Raw genomic sequence first — 9,069 nt, forward strand, 5'->3', positions numbered from 1 at the left:
GTATTTATAAAGCAAAGGGAATGCCTGTAATTCACACAGAGCAATCAATTGGTCTTAAACGTGCACAAGACAAAATCTTTCATACTGGGGGAGCGAGCCAGTCTGAAGAGTACTTGGGTCCAGCGCGAGCGTTTTTTATTACCCAAATGAACCCAAATTAACCCAAATGATACAATTTAAAAGCCGGAGGCAGAACTGAAAATACTTTTTCCGACGCTCACGCTTAGTGAAGCCAGAAAGCGTGTGTGGTAACAGACATATCCCTCTTGTGAACGGAAGCCTACGGACTTTCCCCCCGAACTTGTCCACACGGGTACAGTATTTCCAAATAGGTGTGTTGTGAGTACAGATCTAAAGTAAAGTTGGGGAAAAGTTGGACAAAAAGAGATTTTTTTTACCGAAAGCAAATCAAGGTCTGTGCAAAATTAAAAAAATCAGTGAAGTCAAGGTCAAATCAAGGTCAAGATTGAATTAAAAAAAAATAAATATGGTTAGTCAAGTCAAGGTCAAATCAAGGTCAACAAGGGGGATCTGGGGGGGGGGTTACACGGGTTACGTAACCCCCCCCCCACCCCTCCAAAAAAGAGGTAATTTATTGGCTCAGGATGCACCAGATAGCTCTATTTTGCTTCTTTGGATAAAAAAAAAATTTCGGGGGGGCATACCCCCGGAACCCCCCTAGAGGCTTAGACTCCTTCGGCGCCGTCAATTTGTATCTTCGCAGTCATTTTGTAACCCCCCCCCCCCCCATCTAAAGTGAATTAATCCGCCCTTGGTCAAGGTTTAAAAAAAAAAAAAAGTCTAAGTCCTGTGACGCGTTATAGTGGGACGCTTCGGTACCGGGCCGGGACGCTTTGGTACCGGGACGCTTCGGTACCGGGACGCTTTGGTACCGGGACGCTTCGGTACCGGGACGCTTTCCCAGCCAGCATGATTCTGCGTGACGCATGCGTTATTTCTGCGTTTTTCGTGCGGGGATGCGTACGGCCTCGTGACACCTTCGCTTCGCGCGCGTTACTTTTCGCCAACTTTTACGCAGATTGTCGCATTCGAAACGACTTCACCACGCAGTGTTTAGCACGCATGGATTCAATGAAAAGGTGATTGCAATTTTTGTTTTTCCTAATTTTATACCGTGGGTTTATGCATTTACTTCATGAAATAATTTATTATATTTTATGTTATTAAAAAATATTTACTTTTAAATTTTGGTTATGAATAGTTATTCTTCTTCAAAAACTTCTAGTTTTTTTTTTAGAAAAAAAATTGCATAAAAACTTTCAATCCGTTATTTTTCAGTTTATCTTAAGACAGTTTCGGTTAAAAAAAAAAATGCATTTAAAAGTTTAATAAAAATATTTTTATTTTATGTAATGGTTTTCCCATTTAATTTTTATTTAATCATTTTGTTATTACCAACATTTATTTGCTTAATTGTTATCCTGATTATTTTTATCTTAAAATAAATATGATTATTTTAATTTGTATTATCATTATAATTGTTTTAGCATGTAATATAATTATTGTAATGGGGATTTGGTATTGTTGTAGGAATCAGCTTTCCACAAAATAATGTCGTGGAAAAATCTAGGCAAAGCATAATAAAAATATTATATGAACAGAAAAGATAACTGAAATCTATATGAACACCCATAACAAAACGATAAAAACATTTAAAAAATTCAGATTAAACAAAAAAATGTAAACTAAAGTAACTTTGAAACTAATTATCTACTCAAAATAAAGGCTGATGTTAATGGTTACATAAAATTTGTTCTCAGCATATTTTCATTTTATTTTATTTTGCCTTGGAAGAAAATCTCTATGAAAGTTCAATTTCAGGGGAGACAGTTACCTTGACTGAAAAGAGCAATTTATTGAAGTTATTTCCCTTGTCTGTCAGAAAATCAGACAATCTCCAACTTCCTGTTGGCAAGAAGTCTGTCAAATCCACATTGTATCGGCGTTTTTTTGCTTTTTCTTCATATTGACTTGTATTTTTGACTTGCTTATTGGATGCAAGGTAATCTTATCCTTCTCTCTGAAATGAAGATTGACTTCTTTCAAGAATAGGTAAGTTGATCAACTGAAGGAAAGATTTGGGAATTTGAATTTTTGATAGCTCGCGGCTTCGGCTTCCGAGTTTGATGGCAGAGAGAATTTCTCACACTTTCGATTTTTTTTTCGCCTAGAAGAACACTGTTCTATTCATTCATGTTTGTTTTGTCTGAAAGATGGATGAATGAACTAACTTTTCCAAAAACATAAAGTTGATTGATGCAGTGGTTTGTTTTTAAGGAGTTGTGGAAGAGTGAAAATACCATCCGAATCCCGATTCGCGGGTCGCTCACGGCACCATAAAAACTGAATTTTCGTTTATCATTTTATGTCTCATTGTCTGTTTCTTGGTGAACTTTGGTTGGTTCCTAATCTGGTCGAGTCATTGCGGCAGCAGTTGTCAGGAGCTTTAGTAGTAATACTAATAGGCTCTTCATATATCTGTTTTTTTTTAATTTGTATCTTTTTATTTTTCCACAGATGTTCAACTTTCAGTTCCGCATACTGACATAGACTCTTAGTCATAGTGGAATATTCTGTGTCTGAGTCTCGGAAAAGAGAAAAATTACCCTTGTTCCCGAGGCATGCATAGACTAGAGAGGCAGGCAGAGGCTGTGTCAGCGTGTGCAGTGATAAAGTTGAAAAACAGATTTTTTTGAAATAAAAATAAAAAATACATCACAGAGAAAATAAATATACTAATTTAGTGAAATTGAGATGCTTATATTTAATAATTAATATTCCAGTTTTGATGTTTGCGTGTTACTGTTACTGTTAGGTTTGGGAATCAATGTGATCCTATTTAACTTCCAAGTATTTATTTTTTCAGAAAGCTTTGACTTGAGTATGACGGTGCTCACTGCTTGTTTGAACTGAAGGTGAAGAAAGCTGAGATGGACAGTGACCTTAACACCGCCACCGATGCCAGTAACGCAGACTGTCGTTCCGTCCCGGCAAGGTGAAGATGAACAGGTATGGCTCGATAGCAATGAGTGTCTCATTCAGAGTCATTGATAGTGACACTGACAGCGTCTTTTTGTTCTGTGACTTTGGCTTATTTTGTGTTTTATTCTTTTAGTTATAACCAGATGTGTCAAACAAATTCAGCTGATCTCTTTTACTGTTTTAGTGAAACAAATGTATTGTTTCCAGCAAAGGGGAAAAAAATCGGGTGGGGGCGGTTGGTCGATTTTATTTTTATATTTAAATTTTTATTTTATTTTAATAGTTTTATTGATGTTTGTTTTTAATTAACACAGGCATCTCATTGATGAGAAAGTGTGAACTGTGTCCGCGGGATGCCAGAGAAGAGTAACTTTTCATCCAAAGTCTGCAAAATTGAATTTAAAATTTAACCTTTTTGATGAATATTTTTGAATGAATACAAAAAGTTCTAGTGTTTGGAGGAAAAGTTAAGGTCAGTTCAACTTTAAACAAGGATTTTTAGTGTGTGTTTGTTCTTCTGTCTAAAAAAAAAAAATAAAAAAAAATCTGCTTGAAGTAAATACACACAAAAATTTTCATCTCCAACTGCTGAGTCCCTACATCTTTTTACCCCATCAAATGCCACTCTGTATGCCCCTTTAAAAATTGATTGCAATATATATATTCCTCATCTTCTCCTGAATTCAAAAATATAGAGATGTCACGTTTACTTTGAACATTTGCTCAGCTCAGATTGTTTTTTAGTGCTGATGGTTTCTTTTCAGGCCGACAGATTGTCTAAAATATGTATTGCTTCATGTAAATGACTTTTTGTTCTTCTTTTCTTCCATTCAGCGGACACAAGACTACGAGCAGAGCAGAGCGGCAAGATAAACATCAGTTCTTGCTGCTGGAGAAGGTTCTACAGGAGCAGATGGACCTGATGCGACTAATTTAGTAATTGGTTGCCAAAGAATCATGGTGGAGCCAGAGCCTGTGCTACTGTTCGATGGAGTCATCTTTTTACTGTTGAGTGTGGAAGATGTTGAAGGCACATGATGGATCTGTCGAAGGAGTGATCACTGGTAGGTGGCTTTGAATGCTATTGTTGAAGCAGACCAGTCATGCCTGTGCTATTTTCCCCAGATAACTGTAGCAAGATCTTGTGAGAGTGACATGTTATTGTTAGACGCTCTTTAGGCTTTAAATGTTACCTTGAGTGTGTGCTTTTTGGAGGATGCCAGATGTCATCACGGTTCACGGGTGTATCTTAACTGTTCATCAGTTCTCAGTCATGACCAGTTTCCCATTATCCTGGGAATTCATGCAAGGTTTATGCGTATTGGTCACATTTGTGAATTTAACCAACACATTTTGATGATAAAACTATGCTTATGGGTACGCACAATGATGGGCCTCTTTTTCTCATGTGGGGTGCGGAAAATGCATGCACCACTTTGTTTTCTGTGATCATTGCATCTGTGAGAAATAATGCAAATATTGCTCTGTGGCCAGAGCTGCCATCTGCTAGGTTTTCAGGGATGTAACAGAAATTGCTACGCTGTTTCCTCAAGTTCAAAATTGCAAGTGCTACACTCAAGCAAATAATCACAAACATGCAACAGTGCCTTCTTGTGAGTTCTGATTCTCACTTTGTGTAGGCATCGGATTATGGGTCAGAAAAAAATTGTCCACACTGAATAGTATCACGGTTGACGCTCTCTTCTAACTATGTTTGTGCTTTCCAAATGAAGGTTTGTGAGATAGTATTGAATGATTGATGCAGGTCACCTGAGGTGTGTGATTACATTTTATGACAATGCTACACTCAATCACCATTTGCTCTTCTGAAAACTTTTTTTTTTAAAGCAAGTGCGATTATTGATTTTTTGCTCCAGGTGACAGTATGATGCTTCCAGATTGAATTGTTTGTATGTGAAGAAGAGCTGTCTGAATATTTGATTTTTGGAATTCAGTTGGCTTGTTTTGTTTGTTTCAGATCCATGACCATGAGCTCGGTGTGGTTGGTGGACATGAACTAAAGACGACTACTGATGCTGTGATGACGAAGGTGTTCCATAGGCTACACGGTTGCTGACAGGGGGCTCTGGGGGAGGGCAGGGAAAGGGACCATGGTGTACGCTGCGACTAAAAGCCATCGACAGTGAGTTGTTTTTCATAATTTGTAAAATCATCCTGGTCCTTTTAGGAAGAAGATAAAATCCATGTCTACAAAACAACAAGTTATTTCTGTCTCAAATTTTGTTCTTTGGAATCAATTTTAAATTTGCCATGTTTCACATGTGAATGATAGTTGTCAAAGCTTTTACGCTTAACATTAAATTGCTAGAAGCCAAGTTCCTGAGCTCATTTGTCAGTGTCATGGATTTTCGACTACATACGAAATAAGGATGTTAGCAAACGGTATGATGTCGTCACATATGCGTCTCCACGTCACAGTACATGTATTATGAATTTCCGAAGGCCCCCAAAGAAAAAGTCATAGTAAAGGTAACTTTAACCACTTATGACGGGTATACCAGTCATGCGCTTGTGCAGCCGCAGCGCCTTAGGACGGGTAAACCCGTCTTCTCCGTTCCGGGATTTTCCAGAAATGCTACGTCACTGCTGACAGACAAATAGCAGCCAATGGTTTGGTAGGATACCTCATTCTCATGAATAAACATAAATGGTGACGCGGTTTTGCGTTTGAAGGCTATTTTTGGCCTTGTCGACAGGGTATGGGAGAGAAATCTCGACTCGTCAAAATGGCTAACGGTGACTGTCGACCGGGCCCTAGTAGGGAAAAACAAAGCCGGACTGACGCTACAGGCGGTGCAAATGATTATGGATACTGACAGGGGAAGGGGGAGATCTTCTTTCGGACAATTCGTTGGAAACAGGTAGATGACAGTGATTATAATCCTTTCTTGGAGCAAGCAAAACAGCCACCTGTGTTTGATCCACAGGCACCGGAAGATGCGCCGGGCTTATTTTTCAAAAGTTCATATTTAAACATCATTATAAGCCAAACTAATTATCATTTCCATGATTAGACACTAAAAACAGATTCTTGGTTCAATTTCCTTTAAAAACAACATAGGTTTTACTTACCTACCTACTGCCAGTTTGAAGCTAGATTTTGTTGTGAATTATTACACCCCAAACTCCAATATTCCCTGGCAGTCAGGAATGCACATACCCATGTTTTGATTGGCAGCGAAAGGGTTAAAACAAATATTAGGGTAGGTATTTTTTTTTACTTCTCTTCTACAAGGATTACAATGTGTTGTAATTTCCTAACTCAAGTATAGTTGGTGTGTTGTAAAAGCGTATGGTGTGTATGCAAGTTTGTGTGTCTGTATGATTTTTAGCAAGTTTACAGGCGTCAGGAAATAAACTTGAGACTTTTCTCAAATCAGTGATAGTTGTTTGATGATCTAAGTTCATGTTATTTTTTGTTTTGTCATGCAGAGGCTGTTCCGTGAAGCTGTACGGGTGCCACAGGTCAAGACCTTGAAGACGGCCGTTCAAGACTGGTTTTTGGAAGCCTGTGATAAAAGAAAGAGACAACAGGCCATGGAAGAGCCTTCATGATTTGGTTTGCAGTAATTGAACTTTGTAATCTCTGTAGGCTTATTTACAATGCTAGTTGCAAAAATTTGATGAATGTAAGATTTGACTCGCCTGAGAAATTGCTAGTGAGTAATTGTATTTCACAGTTCAGGTCTGTGTGGCTGATGGGTAATGTACAGAAGAGTCTGGGGTTTTGTTGGACATTATTTAAGCTAAGCTTTAACTTCACACTCTTCTACAGATGATGTTCAGACATGATGTACCCTTTTAGGTTGTGTCAGAACGACAGAAGACTAAACTGGAAGTGCTCAACTACCATTACTATCAGTGGAGACGCATGGATGCATTTGAACTTTTCTTGTGGGTATCCCATACTAAAAATATAGAATACATGATTCTGGAAAAGCTGTTCAAGGGCACTTACACACTATATTCGATTTTTAATACACGACTCAAACCTTCAGGCTAAATTAAAATGAATAAAATACAAGTATAAAGAGTTCAGAAAAGAAGAAAACAAAAAGTGAACAAATAGAAAGAAAAGGTTTTAACAATTCCTTGTCATTTATGGGAGTCGAACGCAAACAACCTAGGCAGCTTGAAGGAGACAATGCATGATGCGGGTTTTTGTTGTTCTTTATTATTTTTTGGAGTTGAGTTGAGAATTTAGAAGCGAGACTAGAAATATACTTTTTTTTTTGTTGCTGTTAAAACCGTTATGATTGGATTTCTATAGATGTAAGTCTTGGTGCACCTGATAAAAATTTAGCCCTTGAATGCAGGCAGTGTAAGGTAAATGAAGCAAAGTTCTCTCCGAAACAGCAAAAAAAATGCATTTCAATTATATTGATCCTCGCCACCTTATTTTGTTTGCTGAGCAGCTGGCCGCTGGAGACTTGTCTATCATTTTGTGAGTAAGCTGCGTGTTTTACATCCATTTTGAGATGGCAAACCTATGTTTTACGCAGTCTGATAAGTTTTTTTTAATTTATGAGTTTTATGTCATGTTTTTTTTTAAAATTTATGAGTTTATGTCATGTTGGTGTGCTTATACATATCAGTGGAGAAGGGGCATTGAATAAGTGTTTCTTTTTGATATCATTGTTCTGAATTTTGACTATTAGCTGGCATTTTACCTTTTGTTTCATTATTGTAGTTGTTACTTTTGTGTAGTGAAACTTGATAACTCACTGCTGCCCATGTCTAGGTTGTGTCAATTGTTTTTTCTTCACTGAACGTACCACTGATTATCAATGATGACATCAGGGTTTTGTTCTGTTTTTTCTCTGGCATTTGAATTTGCTTCAAATCATTGTGAACTTTTTTTTTCCATGCAAAGTTACTGGTATATGTGAATATGTTAACACACTTCAAATCAAAACCTGAAATGTCTCCTTTTTAAAAGTAATTTTTTTAATTTCTTTTATTTAAATGGTACACATTCATATGATTGTCTCCCTTTTTTTTCCTTTTTTTTCTTCTTTTTTTTTTCTCTCTCCTTCTCTTATTTTGTTTTTTTCTTTCTTATTCTTCGGTTTGTTCTTCCTTTTATCTTCTTATCCTCTTTCTCTTGCTTGTTCCTTGTCCCAGTATGCTTTCACGCCGCCCCATCTAATTATTTTGTGCTCCATCCACATCTGAATTTCGTTCAGCTGCCTTGTCCGAAATGTGTGTGGGGCACATATGTATGTTTAATGTCAATGTTCATGTTTCAAGTTCCTTGCTTTGTGAATTGCATACCAATGTTTTATGCAGTCGTGATAGATTCTAAATGTATGTGTTATCCTAGTTTGGTGTACATTGACTGGATTTCGATCCCTGGAGAATGGGCATTAACTAAGTGTTTGTTTGTGATATCATTAGTAATCTGAAGTTCAACTATTAGCTGGCTTGTAGAACTTTTTTTCTCTTTTTGTTGCTGTTCTGTATTCAAACATGTTGATACAACTCACTGCTGCCTATGCCTAGGCTGTGCCAATTATTTATTTATTTGTTTACATCAATGTGATATAGTGACGAGTGTACATCAAAATTCTCTCTTATAAGTTATACTGGATTCTTCACTGCATGTACTACGGCGTATCGATGATGACTATCAGGGTTTTGTTCTATTTATTCTTTGTTCTGCCAATTTGAATTCTGCTTTGAATAGTATTTTGATCATTTTTGTTTCCGTGCTGCTGGTATGTCAAAATGCAGTGAAATTAAAACCTGGAAGTCACAATGGCAATAAGCGAGATTCAAATCTCTCCTTTGTTTTAATCAATTTATTTGACTGCATTTTTGTTTTAGAACTTGTACATAATTATGATCATCTCTGTTATCGAACCTGCACGCTTGACCTTTGTCTTTCTGGATCAATACAATGTTGTGCACTGCCCATTATTTGTTTGTGAGTGCGTAAAGCGGTTGTGTGGTCTGCGTAAAATTGTGTAGGTCAATCGTGACATCTGCGTGGAGAGTGCGTCAAATGCGTGAGAATGCGTAAAGCAATTGTGACATCTGCGTGGA

The 9,069-nt window shown here is 37.3% G+C and overlaps 1 long non-coding RNA gene across 2 annotated transcripts; it reads left to right on the plus strand.

Moving 5' to 3' along the window:
* The first annotated feature begins 1,819 nt into the window (after window positions 1-1,819).
* Window positions 1,820-5,120, plus strand: LOC138955868 (uncharacterized). 2 transcript variants are annotated; one of them, XR_011452410.1, is made up of 4 exons: window positions 1,820-2,073; window positions 2,888-3,030; window positions 3,838-4,067; window positions 4,982-5,120. It is a non-coding gene; the product is annotated as an uncharacterized lncRNA (long non-coding RNA). The 2 variants fall into 2 exon arrangements; XR_011452409.1 differs by lacking the exon at window positions 1,820-2,073 and having other exon boundaries at window positions 2,597-3,030.
* The last annotated feature ends 3,949 nt before the right edge of the window (window positions 5,121-9,069 follow it).

The sequence above is a fragment of the Littorina saxatilis genome, unplaced genomic scaffold (genome assembly GCF_037325665.1).
Source record: "Littorina saxatilis isolate snail1 unplaced genomic scaffold, US_GU_Lsax_2.0 scaffold_163, whole genome shotgun sequence".
Taxonomy (NCBI): Eukaryota; Metazoa; Mollusca; class Gastropoda; order Littorinimorpha; family Littorinidae; genus Littorina; species Littorina saxatilis.